Genomic DNA, 18,494 nt, shown 5'->3' on the forward strand with positions numbered 1-18,494 from the left:
CCGTCCACGGCGTCTGCAGGCTGGAACTACTGCAGAACGGCGTACTGTCACGTGCCTCCAGCTCTGCCTTTGGGGACCTTGGCGACTTGAAATCGGCCACCGTGGAGGTGTTTGTACCACAGAAAATTGGCAAATGCTACAGCCTGGGGCTTTCTTCATTGTTCGGTGGAAGAAGTGATGGGGAACAGCAGATTAAACCGAGAAGTGTCATATCGGTAGCTGTTATATTGTGAATAGCAAAAAAATTGTCACGTCATGGTCAAAATGCACGCATAGGCAGGCTATGGTTGTAAGGGTTCAGTAGAAATCAACAAAAGCGTTCCATGGGGATTATTTGGCTATATGGAATTTACAATATGGAGTGTTGTAGATATTATTATATATAAACTCTACTGCACAACCTTTATATCAGCAAACTTTATAATCCATGTTTGTGTATATATGCATATAAATGTGTGTGTGCATAAATACATGTATATATGCACATTCATTTTTTCCCCTCAGAGAACCATTGTTAAACATTCACTAGCCCATCACAGGGGAACAGGTCCTTCATCCTTTACGGGGCTGTCTTGGTGATGGAGTATGGTGTCTGTGAAAGAAGGCGGCACGGAGCAGTCACGGCCAACCCTTGACGGACACGTAGCCTGAGCAAGAATTAATCTTCTGCTCTCTGTTGTTTTATGCCACGGGGATTTGGAGGGGACTGTTTGTTACCACAGCATAACCTATCCTACACTGACTGATACACTTGGGCAAAGGCACCTAATTCTCTGGGCTGTGGTCTCTCCATAATAAAACTTCCCTGTAGGATTTCAGAGAGAACCAGATATGATGTCTGTTCCCTTTGGCATCCAGGAGGCACTCAAAAATAGAAACCCTTTTTATTGATAGCAGTGTCTTAATAGGTGATTTGTGTATTAATTTATCTGACTGAAGAAGCTCTTGAGACGATTCGTACGAGTCATGTCTGTATAGTTGGGTATGAGGACACAGCCCTCTGTCTCCATTCTCCCCGCCCCTCTATGTGTCCAGCTCTAAATCCCAGTCTAGGTGACTGAACCCAGGCCCCCCTAGCCCGTCCCCGCTGGGAAGGGCAGCCCTGTGGGGGTCCCGGAGTGTTAACCGCCCAGTTACTATTGCTGCAGCTGTTCTCTTCCCCGGTCTCCTGACTGGAATCTAATGCCATCCCCGAGAAGCAGTGAGAGAGAAGGGGCCATAAAAGTTAATGTCCTGAGAAATAGCCTAGAGGCGGCAGCCTCCAGCAGAAATAGCAACTTTAATACAAAATAAAAACAATGCCGGGCCAGGCCTCCTACAGGCTCCAGCAGGTGAGGCCCGAGAGGGGGGCCGCTCGGACCAGAGGCTCCAAGGGGCAGCCTGGCTCCCCAGGTAATCCTACAGGGAGGCCCGGATTGAGGACTTAGCGTTCTGACCCCGGCTCCGTTGTGCGAGTTTGGCCTCACACCAAGGAAGTCTCCGACACCAGCTGTGCTCCTGTGACTCCGCTCAGTTCTGACACCATGGATAGTGCCAGACCTCGCAGGTTCAGGGCTCGGCGCCACCAGACTGCCCCCAGTTCAAACACCCGTCTGTCCCGTTTGTCGCCTGTGCTTCTGACTGGCTATAAACTGGACGTTCCCACCAGCATATGCTTGGGTTTGGTGAATTTGCTAGAGCAGCTCGCAGAACTCCGAGAAACGTGTTACTTGCCAGATCCCCAGTTTATTATAAAAGGATGGGACTCAGGAACTGCCAGATAGAAGAGATGCGTAGGGCAAGGTGTGGGGATAGGGCACAGAGCTTGCAGGCCCTCTCTGGGCCTCAGTCCCCCTGCGTCTCCCTGTGGTCACCACCCCAGACACTCTTCTCTGGGTTTTTATGGAGGCTTCATCACATAGGCACGACTGATTAAATCGTGGCCGTTGGTGATTCATTCAATCTCCAGCCCCTTTTCCCCTCCTTGGGGCCCAAGGTGGGGGGATAGGACTGAAAGTCCCTCTAATCACATGGTTGGTTTCTCTGGCAACCAGCCCCCATCCTTAGGTGCTTTCCAAAAGTCACCACGTTAATAAGGAGTCGGATATGGAGGAAGGGGGTTTGCTATGAATCTCAAGACCTCTTTATTGCTCTCATCTCTTGGGGCCAGAAACAGGGGACAAAGACCAAAGACTCATTTCTTATTATAAATCACAATATCACAGGACTCCTCTTCAAATCATTTTGGGCGGCCCAAGGACTTGGCCTTCGAAATACATGGAATAACACGCATTTCTTGTGAGGTGGTTGCAAGGAGTAACCACAATGCACTTAGTAAGTTCTTCAAGGCCTGTCAGAAGGAGACCCGTTAAATAAATTACGATTATCCATAGCCGTTTAAAATTATGAGACAGATGTACAGACATTGTTATGGCATCTCGTCCCATAAATATTAAGTGTAAAAAGCGGGATGATGAACGTCTTCCTGGTGGTGTCTCCACTTGAAGGGGGGAGGGGAAGTTAGAGGGCTCTGTTCATGTCTGCTTGAATATACATGACTTTATCTAGAAGGAGCACCCCTAACATTGTCACAGTGGTCACCTGTGGGGACTGCAAATGGGGACAGCATCATGCTGTCACTGAGGTGGACAAATTACATTTGGACTATATGCCCTCTGATACTGCTTCCATTACGGCCACATTTATCTCTTCTGTGTACCCGTCTTGTTAATTGCAGGGAAAAAATATCCCTAGGCGACCTGGATGCCTAACAGGTTTTGGGACCACCACCACCATCCATGGCACCAGCCCAGTCAAGTGCAACATCAGTATCGAGTTTGTGAAGAGCCCGGGTCCCCTAAAGGTTATTTATGAGGCTGTGGGTCTGGGTTTCCCTAAGAGGACTCCAGAACCCCATGGGCAGGAATGATGTGGGGAAATGGCAGAAATCCAGTCTTTCCAAGAGATTGGCTTCATGCCAGAAGGACAAAAGGAACCTGAGATTGTTCTAGGGTCGTTCTGCATGGAGTGACATCAGGGAGACACAGAACTGAATTCTCCTGCCGTTGTTCTGCCTTGTTTCTAATTCTGTTAATTATCAGGCCTCCCCATGGGTGTTATTATTGGGCCCCTTTGGACTTAACCTTCCAGACCCTGCTGCTTCCTGGATGCTGTCCCAGCCGGGTTGCTTGACGGCTAGTGTCTGCTATTTCCTGATATTTGGGTGCCCTGATTGGCAGGCCTACTGGGGTGGGGGCTGGAGCTGAGTTGCAATGGCTGGAGTTCCCAGGACATAGGGACCATTAGTTCTCTGGTCCCCTTTCTGGACCAGGCTCTCTTCTCCCTGATTCCTTTGTCCCAATCTCGGGCGTGGTCTTTCGTCTCTCCTTCCTGATCCTACCTGAGGTTCTTTTTTCTTTTTTTTTTTCCCCCAGGAAGACCCTTTCCCATTTTTCAAGGGGGTTACATCTGAGGACTTCCAAGTTGCCTCATTCAAAACAGTGTCATGGTCATCCAGGAGAAATGGGGCAGAGGGTCCATGGGTTGGCAACCAGGCCCCAGGACACTGGGCCAAAGGCTGCGCTTAGTGATGAAGGAAGCATTCTGGGGGAGAGTGAAACTCTCTGAACCTTGTCTTGTTACACTGGCAGCTGTCTGTGGGCTGAGGCATCATGGCCTGTGTGGGGGATTTGCCTGGCATGTGGAAGGTATCTGGTACAGTTGGTGTCCTCAAGGCACAACTGACTCCATTTCCTCAACTGGAAAACCCGAGTAGTGGTGTCAGTTACAGAGCTGTGCATGTGAAAATGCACAACACCGCATCTGGCTGAGTGTAGGTGAGTGGTAACTGCATCTGGATTTGGGTCCTAGTTGGAGAGGGCATGTCTCCAAAGTGCACCTCTCATTGGGATTTCCATCCAGGCATGCACAGTTCTTTCCTTCTCCCGGCAACCCGAGGGGAGCAGGTGTCTATGCTGAGGTTGGCACTACTGGGGTTGGGAGAAATGAAGACTGGACTCATGGGGAGGTTGTAGGAGAACAGCTCTTGCTGAGGGTGGTCTGCACCAGGGTGGGCAATGGAGACCTGGACACATTCTTGGGTAGTCGAAACCCTCACGGGCCCATTGTGGCACCAATGCCTAGAGATTCAGCCAGTTGGATCTCTGGACGCTTGAAAGAGAGACAGTGGACCAACCCTTTGGATCTGGAGGTCACTATAGCACAACACAGTCCGGTCTCCTCCACCTTCACTTGTTCCTTTCTTCTGGCTGCCGATCTGGGCCAGCGTCCTTTGGGTGTGTGATCCAGGGTCTCATTGACCTCGTGAAAACCCTGTAAGAATTTAGGGTGACATAGGGAAAGCCCTGGAAGGGAGTCAGTGTAACCTTGGCCCTTTCCTGGACAGAGTGGTTAGAGTGAACTAAATTATAGCTGATTTCCTCTCTTCTGGTTCCTTCAAGCTCCATAATCTTTGGGTCCCTTCAGGACTCATAGATGTGAATAAATTCCTAAATGGGGCCACCAGCATTCAAACTTATCCCCTTAATTGTGTAGCCTTGACATAGAAGAATGAATGTGGAAGAGCTCAGGGAAGAACCACCTTTGAGATGGACCCTATAGTTTTTCCCAGAGTTTCTGGAGCAGCTGTGTTGAGTGACTTCCCCCCACTGTCTCCTCCAGCAGCCACCAGGAGAGTAGAGCCTCTGTGCCACCCAGCAGGAACCACCTCATTTACATGCCTCAGAAACAATTTTTGTGAATTTAATTAATCACAGTTTACATGCTAATAACCCTCAAAATATTTTTGTGGGTAAATAATGGTTATTTCCTGCTGTGGGGGGAATCCGTTGATTCTAGTGTTCATTTATATTTTATTTCTCATTGTGTGATTAGAGAGTGAAGCTGATGCCTACCGTCATGATAGGAGGAGAGAGGAGTGATTTTCATTTCATGGGTGAGGCCTGGAGAAAGTCGATTCCTTCCCAGTAGATGCTTGATGTCAAGATGGGGCAGCTGGAGAGCCCAATCCCCAGTGTGGCCACTTTTATTTCTAGGTCTCCTGGTAAAACATCATGATTATAAATTCTACTACAGTAATCATTATCCTCACTACTACCACCACCACTACCATTGTCACACTTAAAACCAGTTTTATCATGACCCTCATCACCACCACCACCACCATCACTACCACCATCACCACCATCATTACCATTACTACCTCTTCGCCACCATTGCTATCACCACCACCATCACCACCAACACCATCATTACCACCATCACTAGTACCACCACCATCATCACCACCATTATCACTACCACCATCATCACCACCATCACCGACACACCATCACCACCATTACCACTGCCACCAACACCACCACTACCATCACCGCCACCATCATCATCATCACCAATATCATCACCCTCACAACCATCACCACCAGCAACAACCACCACCATCACAACCATCACCATTATTATCATCAATGCCACCACCATCATCACCATCACCACCACAATTACCTCCATCATTACTGCCACTATCACTTTCACCACTGCCACTTCCATCATCTCCATCATCCCTATTATCATCACCACCACCACTATCACCACCACAGCCTTCAATACCACTGTTGCTATCACAATTGTTACTGCCACAGCTTACCATCTCAACCCTGAGTGCTGTTCTGTACTTTGGAGATGCTACTCCATCCCATCCAGAAACCCAGCATCCTCTTTGGGCCTTCTCTGCCCCTCTTTCTCTTTCCCCACAACCTCACCCCTTCACCTCTAATCAATCACTAAATCCCATTGACTCTACTTCCTGCGCATCTCTTTGTTATGTTCTCATCTTTCTGTGTTTGTGTGTGTGTGTGTGTGTGTGTGTGTGTATTCTCCATATATACAGTCTCATAATTTCTCAGTTGATCTCTACAAAACTGGTGTATTTCTATACAGTGTAGTGCTAGAATGTCTTCCTAATATGAAACTCTGACTTCTGTTGATTAAAACTTTTTCTTATGGCCTCTTCCTCATCATTGGCCCTCCAACTTGAGTACTATGTAAACTAATTTTTTTTGAAGATTTTATTTATTTGACAGAAAGAGAGACAGCGAGAGAGGGAACACAAGCAGGAGGAATGGAAGAGGAAGAAGCAGGCTCCCCGCTGAGCAGGGAGTCCGATACAGGACTTGATCCCAGGACCCTGGGACCATGACCTGAGCCAAAGGCAGACACTTAATGCCAGAGCCACCCAGGCGCCCCTATATAAACTATTTTTATAGAGAATATTCAATGGACCTCATATTGGCTTAAACATTTTTTGTTATAATGGTACTGTGTTATTTACAAACAAAACTAGGTATCTACTTACTCTTCATGTGAATCTAATCCACCATTAGTTGTAAGATGCATAATTATTTTATGTGACATTAAGAGCAAGAAAGTGCTAGTCAGTTGTACTTGCGAGAAACTATAGATTTTAAGATGCATCCCAATTTCAGAGACAAAATGTGACAAAAATTATGTTTTAGAATCAATGACAAAAGAAGTTCCTAAACAGTGATAAGACTCACACAAATGAGAAACTACATACAAATAAAAGTGATAAAATTCAAATTAGTATTATTTACTTACCATGATAGATGATGTTGTCTTGGTGAAGCTCATTGTCCACTTACTAAAAATGAATTACTGTTCTAACACAGATTCTCTTGAGTTCCACTGCCTTTATTACTTTGGGGGGTGTGGAGATGCAATCCTCCTACCCTTTTTTTCTGAGAACCTTCCTTGCCGTTGCAAGCCACCCATTGGCCTTTATCAGGCACAAACACATCATTTGTGTATCAACTCTACTTCTTTTCTTTCCCCCTTGTCCTGGGACAATTAAAACATTCTTACTGGACCCCGAAGTGATCCCAGACAGTGTTCCAGGCTGGTTGTCAGGGAGATGTGGTCGTCAAGATAAAGTCTCTATTTCCAGTGTGATCTAGGCCTGCCTCATTTCCGGCTTTGCCCTGTTCTCCACTGCAGCCTTAACTTGCTCTTTGCTGGTCCTGGATGCCACGCACCCTTCAGTTTCTGGGTCTTTGCGTATGCTGTTCCCTTTGTCTGGAAGGCTTTTCCTCTCATTGTTTACATAGAAAACTGTTCCACGCTCTTGACGCCCCACCTGCAGCTCAGTGAAGTCTGATCTGACATCTCGGGGTGGGGGGTGGGGGGAATCTGGCTTTTCCAGGTCAGAGCGTTGGCCATGCATCATTTTACAGTCGCTTGAGAACGTGGACTTTGTCTATCTTCATGATGCTTAGGACAGTGATGGGTACAGATTAGGGACTAAATATATCAAATGAAGAACTTTCCTTTTTCCTTTATTACAAATTCCTGCCTCTTCCCCTTGTCCTCTGTTACCTCCTCTGCCAATGCCCGTTCCTCCCCTTCCTTCCTCCCTGTGCTTTCTCTTCTCCCTGTCTCCTTTCCGTCCTGCCCCTACCCACCCTCCTTGTCCTTCCAGATTCTCTCTGTGTCCCCTCGAGCTCTGTCTGTCCCTTTGGTTTTCTCTTTACTACAGATCCCCTGGCATTGTTATTTTAGCTCAGATGTCCCTCTCTTGGCTGGACCCTGCTAGCCATGCTGGGGGTCCCCTAGGGCCTTGGAGTGTGCAGAGGCATAGACTGGCTCTCCTGGGAAGAGCAGAGCACCCCAGTGATGTCTCAGAGCGCAGAGGTGAGGATAACACTCTGGTGAGCCGAGAGCTCCCTTCCTAGAGAATTTCTAGGTTCCTTCTTATAGATGCCAAATCCCTTTAGAGACTCAAACTGATCAAGCGATGGAGAGAGAGGTACCTCGCCCCTTTGGAGCCTCCACTGTTCATTACTGAAAGGGGGTGATGATAACACATGGGCCGAGGGCAGGACTGCGGGGAGAGATGGAATGAGCGAGCGCTCGTGTGATAACGCTGAGCGCCGTGCCCGGCCATAGTAGGTGCTCAATAAACGCAAGCTTCCTATCTCCGTTTGTCCCCTGCCTTGGAAAACAAAAAGCCTTTTTGTTGGCGAAAGCGTTGGCGGGGAAAGTGAGAAATCTGGGTTCCAGTCCCTGTTCCAGCATGATGGACTTGGGGCAAATCGCCTCCGCTCTCTGAAGCTCCATTTTCCCTTCTATGATGGGAGGATGAGTCATGAAAAGGCTAATGACCTCCCAGAGTTTAGGAAAGGACTGAACGGAACGAGCTAGAATTTGAGTAAGAGACAACAACAACAGCATTTACTATGTACCAGGTGGGCCAACTTAGATCTGCTCGCCCATTTATTTCTATGTCATCGGCAAGAACTCTTCCACCAGCTCAGGGCATCGATAAGGCAGAGTGCTTTCATTTTTCTGATCAGTTGCTTGGGCACTCACCTGCCTTATTTATTTATAACCTTTCTCTCAACGTTTTTCCCCTGCCACTCCCCGCCCGCTGCCAACCCTGAATCATCTCTGAACCCCAGAGGATTTCTTCATTCCAATGGGAGCCTGTCCACCTCCAAGGCAGACACACCAAGAACAGGAGTCTGGTTGGTCCTCCTGCAGCTGCTTCCTGGTCCTGAAGCGGTCGCTAGGTTCCACATGGTCTCGTGGATGCCCCGTCCCGTGCCTGTGCCATTGAGAGAGGATGCCCGTTGAGAGAGGATGATGTGATTTCTTTAGTGCTACGTTTGGCCAAGAGTTACACTTATTTGACCCCAGGGTTACAGGTAGGTCTGTGGCCAGTTCATAGACACGGTCACCTTTTGGGTATAAGCTGGACCTGAAGGCACTTCATTTTTTTTATTTTTTAAAGATTTATTTTGAGAGAGAGAGAGCGAGCGAGAGTGCAGTGGGGGAAGGGTAGAGGGAGAGGGAGAGAGAATCTCAAGCAGATTCTGCATGGACCGGGGAGCCTCAGGTGGGGCTCGATCTCAGGACCCTGAGATCACGACCTGAGCCGAAACCAAGAATTGGATTTTCAACCGACTGCACCACCCAGGTGCCCCAACGAGCACCTTAAATGTTATTATTGCCTCCTGCTTCCCCTTTGACTTAATTACCGGATATCTATTTGGACCTAATTATTAAACAGCAATTATTTGACTCTTTCAGACCTCAAAGCTCTTGTCATATCCATCTTGAAGGAATTCCACTTGAAGAGCCAGTCGCTTGGAACCTGCCCTTCCATTGCAGGCCACCCTTAGTGATTGCAAAATGTCATCTGCTCCTCATCACGCTCTGCTGTAACTGGCAGCATAGCACTTGCTTCAAGTAAAGTGGAGGGCGGAATCCACAAGTTGGATATTCGACACACTCCTACCAATGAAGCGTAGAGTACCCTGCATCCCTCACAAGGTAAAAAGCATGGTCTAGAGCTGAGGTAGAAACAGTACACGTATTGGAAACAGACAGATACTGTATCTGTGGCGGCAATCAATTGCATTTGCCTGATGGCTCCTTCAACCGTCAAAGAACCTCAGTTTTCTTTTTGGGAGCCACCACCACCACCACCACCACCACCCACCCTGCTCTTAGTCCATGTGGTTTGGGCCAGACTGGTCCTACTTCTGTTTTCAAGGGGTGGGAATCTGACCCAAGTCTGGCCAGAAGACTGAAACTCCCTGGCGGAAGTGACTGGTTCAAGGATCTGCACATGACCCAGGTAGAGCCGATGAAAGCCCCATCTGAGACTTTGGCTAAAACAGTGGGGAGAGAAGCACCCTCTTTCTGTTGGGAATGCTAAGCTGGCAAGACGGAAGCTGGGATTCTCTCTTAACCAGCAGGTGGACAAAGCCTGACTGAGAATGACGTCAACTCTGCAGTGAGCAAAGCCAAGACTTAGAGAGATTCTTAATGATTTTTGAGCACCTTGATCCAACTATGCCTGAAGCCAAACCTACCAATGGTCTTTCATGAGCCAGAACATGCCTATTTTCTCTTTAAGTCAGTTTGAGTTGGCGGGTGATTTTTGGTCATTTAAGGTAAGAGCATTACATTAAACTGGAGATGTTAACCCAAAAGACAGGCAAATAGGCAGACTGATGATCTCTGAACTTCTTCCTACCTCTTTACAGGGGAGAGCCACCCCATCCCTCGCTGCTGCTTGGGTCTGATGCAGCCAGGGCAGGCCGCCAGTACCAGGCAGGCTGCAAATATTACAAAACGCCTGGGGAAAACGGCATTGTTCCCAATTTATGTTTTTGCTTCCTCTCCCGTCTCTTGCATTTTCGCTTTTATTTAAGGCTGTGTTCAATGTTGTAATTACTTTTTTAATCGGTAACGTCTGTGTCTGGGGTGTGTGGCTCCCCGCCGTCGCCGGGCCTGGCCCTGTAAACAAACACGGGCACTTTAGCTGGGAGGCTCCCGCTGAAATATTGCCCTAAATAAATAAAAGGCAAATTAGATATTGGAAAATAACTTTAAATTACATTTGAATTCTTGGGGAATTACATATTACATCTGCATTCAGAACAAATGAGCTCACCATGAATAATACGTCTGGAGTGAGCGCCCGAGAGAGGAGAGCCGTGCTGGGCGCCAGGAGGAGGGAGGACCACAGTGGGTCTTTCCAAGGATAGTGAGTGAGGCATAAAACAGAGGGGGCTTCTTGAGGGAGGACAGCATGTGTAAATCAGAAACCTTGGATATGCCTGTGGGATCTGCCAGAGAAACAGGGACTCCCTGAAAGGAAAGCCACTAGGTTAATTGAACTGGGTAATTCTCCTGGAGGTGAAAGGGGGTGCTGACATTATTATGTCCCTACTGCGTACTGGGTGCCCCCCAAACATGCAGCTGGTGTGGTTGCCAGCTTCGGTGACAGCGACCTGGGTACTGATGCTGGTTTTATCACTACCCTGCTTTTCAGCAGGTAGACACTTGGCGTTGGGGGACTTCAGTCTCCTGACCTGGTCACTGAAGAACATCAGGACTGGGAGGCTTATATGTCTTACCAGCAAGGGCTTGGCATCAGTCTGACTTGGGTTCAAATCCCTGTTCTGCCACTTCCTACCAGGTGCCTTTGGCCGAGTCCCTTACCTTGCCAGGCCTCAGTGTCTCAGTCTGTGGAATGGAGATCATGCCCATAGTAGCTTGTCTCTAAGAGTTGCTGAAAGATTAAATGTGACAAGGAATGTTGCTTGATGAGCATAATTGCGCTCACCGAATGGTAATGAATGTAATTCAGTCTTGTTATCTGTACAACAGTCTTGTGTAACAGGATGTTAAAATCGAGATTCCAATTAGGCACCGAGATAAAATAGATGTGCAGTTTCAAAGTGAGGTGTCAATTCACTATTTGGAGACTCTTGGAAAGGTGTAGCCCAAGTCCCAGCCCCCTTTGCCTGCTCCAGAAAGGGGACAGACTTGAGCCCTGTGAGCTCAGGGAGTGGTAAGCAGAGCCTGGGTGGATTCAGCCACTTGCACCCCCTGACCCCCACAGAGGATGCCTTTGGTGGGGAATCTGTCCTCTTGCCCACACACAGCCATCCTGCTTGACCTCCATACACGGCACTGCCCTCCCCTTGGTGGCATCCTGAGCTACGTTTGTCTACGTAACCCATTGCTGGGCTCTGCCGGCCTCTCTGTTCATCTCTCTCCGTTCTCAGGCTCCTCCTTCTCTAGCTCAGTAGCTCTCAACCAGCTGCCCTGTAGCCACCCCTGGCACCTTAAATTCTGATGCCCAGGCTGCCCTCCAGGACCATGGAAGCAGACTCTTCTGGAATTGGGTCCAGGCATCAGATTCTCTCTCTCTCTTTTTTCTTCCTTCTCTCTCTCTCTTTGAACAACCCAGTACCTTTTAGTATATTCAGAGTGGTGCATACATCACCACCAATTTTCTTCTGTGTCATTGAGTTGTAACTGACAGCACTGTGTAAGTTTATGGTGTGCAGTGCAATGACTCGGTTTGCAAATCCTGTGAAATGATAACCACAGTACGTTTAGTTAACATCCATCATTTCCTAGAGACCATACAGAAGAGAAATGGGGGAAAATGTTTACTGCTATTGATTTAAAAGCATTTTTGGGGCACCTGGCTGGCTCAGTCAATGGAACAGGTGACTCTTGATCTCGGGGTTGTAAGTTCGAGCCCCACGTGGGGTGCAGAGATTACTTAAAAACTAAATCTTTTAAAAAAATAAATAAACACATTTTCATGACCCCAAGAAGATGTCATGCACCCCTTCGTGGTCACTCCCCAATCCTCCCCATCTTCCCCTGTCTCCCCGCACTCCTAGCCATAGGTCACAAGTAATCTACCTTCGATGTCTGTAGATTTGCCTCTTGTAGAAATTTCACATGAATGGGATCATATAATATGTGGTCCTTTGAGCCTGGCTTCTTTCACAAAGCATCATGTTTTCAACGTTGATCCACGTTGGAGGATGGATCAGTACTTCATTTTGTTGTTGTTGTTGCTGAGTAATATTTTATTATGTGGATATAACACATTTTATTTATTCCTTCATTGGTGGATGGAAATTTGGGCTTTTTCCACTCTTTGGTTGTTATGAATTCTGCTGCTGTAAACATTCCTGTATGGGATTTTTTTAAAAGATTATTTATTTATTTGAGAGCGAGAGAGAGCACAAGCAGGGGGAGCAGCAGAGAGAGAGGGAGAAGCAGGCTCCTCGCTGTGCAGGGAGACCGATGTGGGACTCGATCCCAGGACCCTGGGATCATGACCTGAGCCGAAGGCAGATGCTTAACGACTGAGCCACCCAGGCGCTCCTCTGTGTTTAGTATTTGAAGAATGTTTCCCGAAGTGGCCACACCATTCTGCATTCCCTCTGGCAGAGTGAGAGGGTCCCTTCCTCTTCACATTCTCACCAGCATGTGTCACTCTCTATCTTTGGGATTCTAGCCTACGTGGTAGGTGTGAGGCAGTGTCTCCGGGTGGTGTTGATCTGCATTTCCTTCATGGATAATGTTGAGCATCTTTTCACAGGTTCTTGGCCCATTTTAAAATTGGGTTATCCGTGTTTTTATTATTGAGTTATGAATGTTCTTTATATATGGTAGGTGCTAGTCAGCTATGTAATTGGCATCCTTTTCCTCCCATTCTGTGGGTGGTCCTTTCCCTTTAAAAAAATTTTTTTTTTTTTTAGATTTTTAGACATTTTTAAGTGATCTCTACACCCCACGTGGGGCTCGAACGCACAACACCAAGATCAAGAGTCTCATGCTCTTCTGACTGAACCAGCCAGACGCCCCTTCCCTTTTTAGATGGTGTCCTTTGAGGTACAACGTTTTTAATTTTGATGAAGCCCGATTCGTCTAGTTTTTCTTTTGCAGCTTATGATTTTGGTGTCACATCTCAGATCCAAATCTAAGACCACCAAGATTTTCTCTTATGTTTCTTCAAAGCGTTTAGATAGTTTGAGCTCTTACAGTTAGGACTTTGATCCATTTTGAATAATTTTTGCATGTGGTGCAAGGAGGAGGTTCAACTTTGTTCACGCTTTTGCATGTGGATATCCAGTTGTCCCAAGACCATTTGTTGGAAAGACTGTTCTTTGTCCATTGAGTGGACCTCATCCCAAATCCATTGGCCATAGACATAGAGGCTTATTTCTGGCCTCTCAGATCTGTTCCACGGATGTACGATGTCAATACCACACTGTCTTGGTTACCATGGCTTTGTAGTAAGTTTTGAAAGAGGGAAGCATGATCCCTCCAACTTTATCTTCTTTTTCGAGAATGTAAGATTGTATTCTGGGTTCCTTGAATTTCCATGTGAATTTCAGGATACACTGAGTCAGCTGGGATATTGATAGGGATTGAGTGGAAACTAGATCCATTTGGGAAGTCTTGCTAAGGCAGCAGCCCTACTAAGTCTTCTGATCTATGAACATGGGATGTCTTCTCATTTCTTCAGGTCTCCTTAATTTCCTTCAACCACGTTTTGTGATTTTCAGAGTATAATAAGTTTCGTGCTTTTGTTACATCAGTGTTTTTTAAAGCTCCCTTGATGATTCCAAAGCCCGGCCAAGATTTCATAGTGATGTCAACAGCAAACATGCCTCCAACGCTTTTATGCCAGGACCCGTCTTACCTCAGTTATTCCTCAGAATAATCTGAAGGGCTGCAGAACCCTGAGGCTTTTTACAGGTGAGGGAGCTGAGGCTCACTTGTCACACAGCTGGAAAGTGGCAGAGCTAAGATCTCAACTCCTGTCCATGACTCCGTAGCCTGGCCTCTTACCCTCTGCGTGGAAGTTCCTCACCTTTTCATGCACAAGCCTTTCAAAGCATTCATAAATCATTGCACACTCGGTTCCCTTTGCCTGAAACCCTCCCTTCCTCCTCCCACTCCATTTTAGCCTTTGGTAACTTCGCTCGTACTTTTCAGTCCTCAGTTCTGTGTCACCTCCTTTCAATGGCTTTCCCTGAGTGTCTTCTTATCGCTCTCTGAGGGAATGAAGCTGTCACTCTTGTACTGGGCTCTCTGTGTGCTTGACCTGCCTCTACTGCAATGTGTATCCTGTATTACGATCAGCCACGTGGCCGCTTTAAAACACTCACCCCTCTGCTTGAATCATGGCTGGCTTGTGGTGCAAATGACAATGCATGGCTTCCAAGGCTGAGTCAACCACGGCCATGCAGCTTCTGCTGTGATCACTAGAACAATTGCTCTAGGAGCTCTGAACCACCTTGTAGGTAGTCTAATGACCCCGTGACTGCCCTGCTGAAGAGGCCACACGTTAAGAGCTCTGGTTGACAGTCTCAGCTCAGCTCCCAGCATGGGCACCAGAGCTGGGAATGAAGAAACCATTGTGGAAATGGATCCTTCTCTTCGCTATCATTCAGGTCCCCCCAGCTGAGACCTCAGATATCCGGGAACAGAGAAAAACCACCCTGGATCTGCCCTTTTGGAGTCCCTGGCCCACGGAATCCGTCAGCATCCTAGTTGTTGCTCGGTGCCTCTAAGTTTCGGAGTGGTAAACGTGCTGCAGTAGATAACCATAGCAACCGACTGGTGCACCTGCCTTTTCCAGCTAGATCATGAACTCTTTGAGGTCAAGACTGAGTCAAATTCATCTTTCTATTACTTGTTCCCAGCACAGGGCTGACTCAGGATAGGTACGTATCAAGGTGTGTTGAGCAAACTAATAAAATCATGTACGGTCCAAATTGCCCTGAGTGGGCCTTTGCTGAAAACCTGTCCCACTAACATGGCAGCCACGCACCCAACTGAACCATGGGGAGGTACATGCCCACACCAGGGGCCCCAGAATTTTCTTTCTAGGGACTTAGCCTTAATGTACCCATTTGCACGCCAAATGGAGTACACACAGGGAGGTCCATCACAGTGTTGTTGGTAAGAGCGAAAGAATCCATGAAGTCATTTATAAAAAGTACTAACGGAAGGGGAATTGTGTGGCTGGGGATGGAGCTGAGTTTTCGCTTGCTATACTGTAATACTTTTTGAATTTTGAAGTATGTATTACCTCTTCTAAAATAAATATTAATATATGTGCTGCACAGTTTGACTTGGAACAGAATTAATATTCTTCTTTAAATAGACTCAGTTTTTAAAAATAAATAAATTTCTTAAAAAGGAAAGTTTACTTTGCCATCCCACATGGGAAATTGGCATCATTTGCCCTCCATAGGAGATAATCACAGGAAGGAACGTGTTAGGAACAGAGAGCGTTTTGTAGGCTCAGTAAACTGTTCTGGTTTTTTCCTGCAGGCTCTGAACCGTAAAGGAGGTCAGCAGTGTCAGAGAGCTGTGAAATCTTATCACCAGGCTGAGACCAGATGGTTGGGATCACATGACGAGTTCTGGCCAATGGCCCGCAAGTGGCAGAGTCCAGCACCACTTTTGGGTTGGGACAGATAAGTGCTGGTGGTCCCCCTTCGCCTCTCTTTCGCTTGGAGGCCATATGTTCCAGAAATCAGAGCTGTAGGGCCGTCCAGACTTCGCATGAATGAGACAACATCGTATCATGTTAGGGCACCGAGAGATCATGGTTTACTTGCTCTGTAGCATGGTGTAGGCTGTTCTGACTGTTGTAGACGTGTGGTCCACCCTGGAGAAATGCTATCTTTGAAGAACTCTTTATCAGTATTGGACTACCAGAATCACATCCGCTTCCCAGCTGGGCCCCTTATGTTCTTCTTCCTCTCTCTTTTACTTCCCCCTCTTCCTCGATTCCCCATACATCCCACTAACGACCTGGCTCTGATTACTCACTGTCACTCTGGGCTTTACTTTCAGACTTGTACACTATTACGCTTCAAAGAGGCCTCTGGTTTTTTTTTTAAAGATTTTATTTATTTATTCGACAGAGATAGAGACAGCCAGCGAGAGAGGGAACACAAGCAGGGGGAGTGGGAGAGGAAGAAGCAGGCTCATAGCAGAAGAGCCTGGTGTGGGGCTCGATCCCATCACGCCGGAATCACGCCCTGAGCCGAAGGCAGACACTTAACCGCTGTGCCACCCAGGCGCCCCAAAGAGGCCTCTGTTTTATTTGTCAGGCCAGCTCCCCAGTAGGAGTCACCTCTCCACACCTCCGATAGCGTCTACTTGCATACCTGCTGGGACAGGAAGCTCACTTCCTCTCACAGTGGTTCCTTCCCTCACTGGGCAACTCCGGCCTCGAGGAGCTTCTTGGGATTCAACCACACTTGTACCTCTGGCCATTGCTACTTGTCCCCACTGGAGCCCCACAGAATTGCTGTCCCTGGCCCAGGACAGCCTTTCAGAAGCCCAGGGCCCCTCAAGATTTCTCTTTTCCAGCCGGTCTCTTTCAGGGGGGAAGGAAGACACATGTCCCGTGGGGGCTCCTGGCAAGGTGATCTGTGGTGGGAATGAGTCTCAGTCCAAGACTCGGGTGTGCAAGAAATGCTACTTTCTTTATTCATTCGCTTTGTCTTAATTCGTCATTTGAGCTCCATTCTTCCGGGTGGTGGGAAACAAGTCTCAGCCAATTTAGCTTTGCTTTTTTTGCCTTGGGGGTCCCGTTAAGTTCTGTGGGGTGAGGGGATCAAGGGGTTGGAGAAGGAAACTCATCATCCGCTGAGATTCCCCACAAGTCCTTGGAGGGCGGGCCATATGTGCTGCTGAGGGACGCCCGCGAGCCTTTCTAAGGCTTCCCAAGGTCCTTCCCCGATGCCCTCACTGCTCCAGGTGCCTGGGACCCCTCTGCTGCTTCTCTCTGGGCTTGTATGTGGAGGGCTCCACGAACCTTTCTCAGCCTGGACGCCCCACCGAGCCAGGCCCTCAGAGTCTGCCCAGGAATGGTGGTGTTAGCTAGGATGCAATGGGAGGTCCTCAGTTGGAGGGACTTTTTCGCCGATTTGTGAACATACAGTGTATACGCTAGCATGTTGACACGCTAGGCGTGCACAGTTGAACCAAGGTGCCTAAGTCATAGACTATGTATAAGTTCCTTAATGTATATGAAAGCTCCCTGCCCCCACCCCCTAATCCACTGCAGAAAAGCTTCCTGTACTAACCCCACGGCGAGATGGTGCTTGGAGATCTATCTCCCTGTCTCTTTACTTGTCACAAGCAAAAAAGAGTTCTTTGCTTCCAACACTTTCTCGGTTTGTGTTCAATTTAATGCGCTCCAAATGGTGAACCCCTTGAGTCTGGTTACAGAGGCACAGATCTGCCTATTCCCCCCCTTCCAACTTGGGGCTCAGCCAGGGCCCCTTTCTTGGGGACACAGCGACATCACACATTCCCTTTGCGTCCTAATTCTTCATCCCCAGTCACGGTGCAGGGGACAAGGCAGTACCAGAAACCTTACATACCTGGTCTCGTCTATCCTCACAATGACCCCTCTTTTCAGTTGATAGGGAAACTGAGGGCCAGGGACGTGAAGGGTAGAGCAGAGCCAGGATCCAAACCCAGATGTGTCTGACTCCAGAGGTGAGACTTCTGTCGATATCCAGCTACTTCTCCAGGTAGCACGCCTGGGAATATTACCGCGCTGCCTGAGTTCTGGGGCCCTGAGAGGACTCATGGAGAGCTTTGAGGCAATAAAGCCACGATCATGTCCTTTAAGAGACGCTCAAGTGCTCCCTCTGCCTTCAAGGGCTTCAGAGCAAGTGTCCTCAGTCCCTCCTCCTAAGTGAACAGACAGCTCTTGTGTTCCATAAATATTGACCGAGTTTCTCCTAAGTTCCAGGCATGGCAGGAGGCGCCCATGGTACAGCAGTGAACAACAACAACAACAACAACAACAACAACAACAACACCCTGCCCTTTGCACAACTAACATGTCTATAGGCAGAAATAGACAGAACTCCCAAGTGTTCAAATACATGAAGGGACTGTTAAAAAAAAAAACACCCAAAATTCAATGGAGTAAATGTGAAGATCTAATTGGCTCTGTGAAAGGATTCATGAATCCGGGAGGTATCCCATCTAGCAAGTGGAGGGGAGCCAGGGATACATTGTTTAGGCAAGGCTGCTCTCCTAAGGAGAGCCTCTCAGTAAATTTTAGTATTGATCCAGAAATTCCATGTTGTCTGGTTGAAGGTTACATTCCT

General features: G+C 47.8%; 1 long non-coding RNA gene across 3 annotated transcripts in view; it reads left to right on the forward strand.

Moving 5' to 3' along the window:
- LOC123778069 (uncharacterized) overlaps positions 1 to 18,300 on the forward strand; it is a 52,720-nt gene extending 34,420 nt beyond the window's left edge. For 2 of the 3 annotated variants that reach the window (XR_015727318.1, XR_015727317.1), the window contains 4 exons: positions 8,475 to 8,720; positions 9,106 to 9,974; positions 14,799 to 15,071; positions 15,685 to 18,300. This is a non-coding gene — a long non-coding RNA (uncharacterized LOC123778069). The remainder of the gene's footprint in view (positions 1 to 8,474; positions 8,721 to 9,105; positions 9,975 to 14,798; positions 15,072 to 15,684) is intronic. The other variant, XR_015727319.1, reaches the window with a different exon arrangement.
- Positions 18,301 to 18,494: the final 194 nt, after the last annotated feature.

Source organism: Ursus americanus, chromosome 2, assembly GCF_024610735.1.
Source record: "Ursus americanus isolate L20-20 chromosome 2, mUrsAme1.1.p, whole genome shotgun sequence".
Classification (NCBI taxonomy): Eukaryota; Metazoa; Chordata; class Mammalia; order Carnivora; family Ursidae; genus Ursus; species Ursus americanus.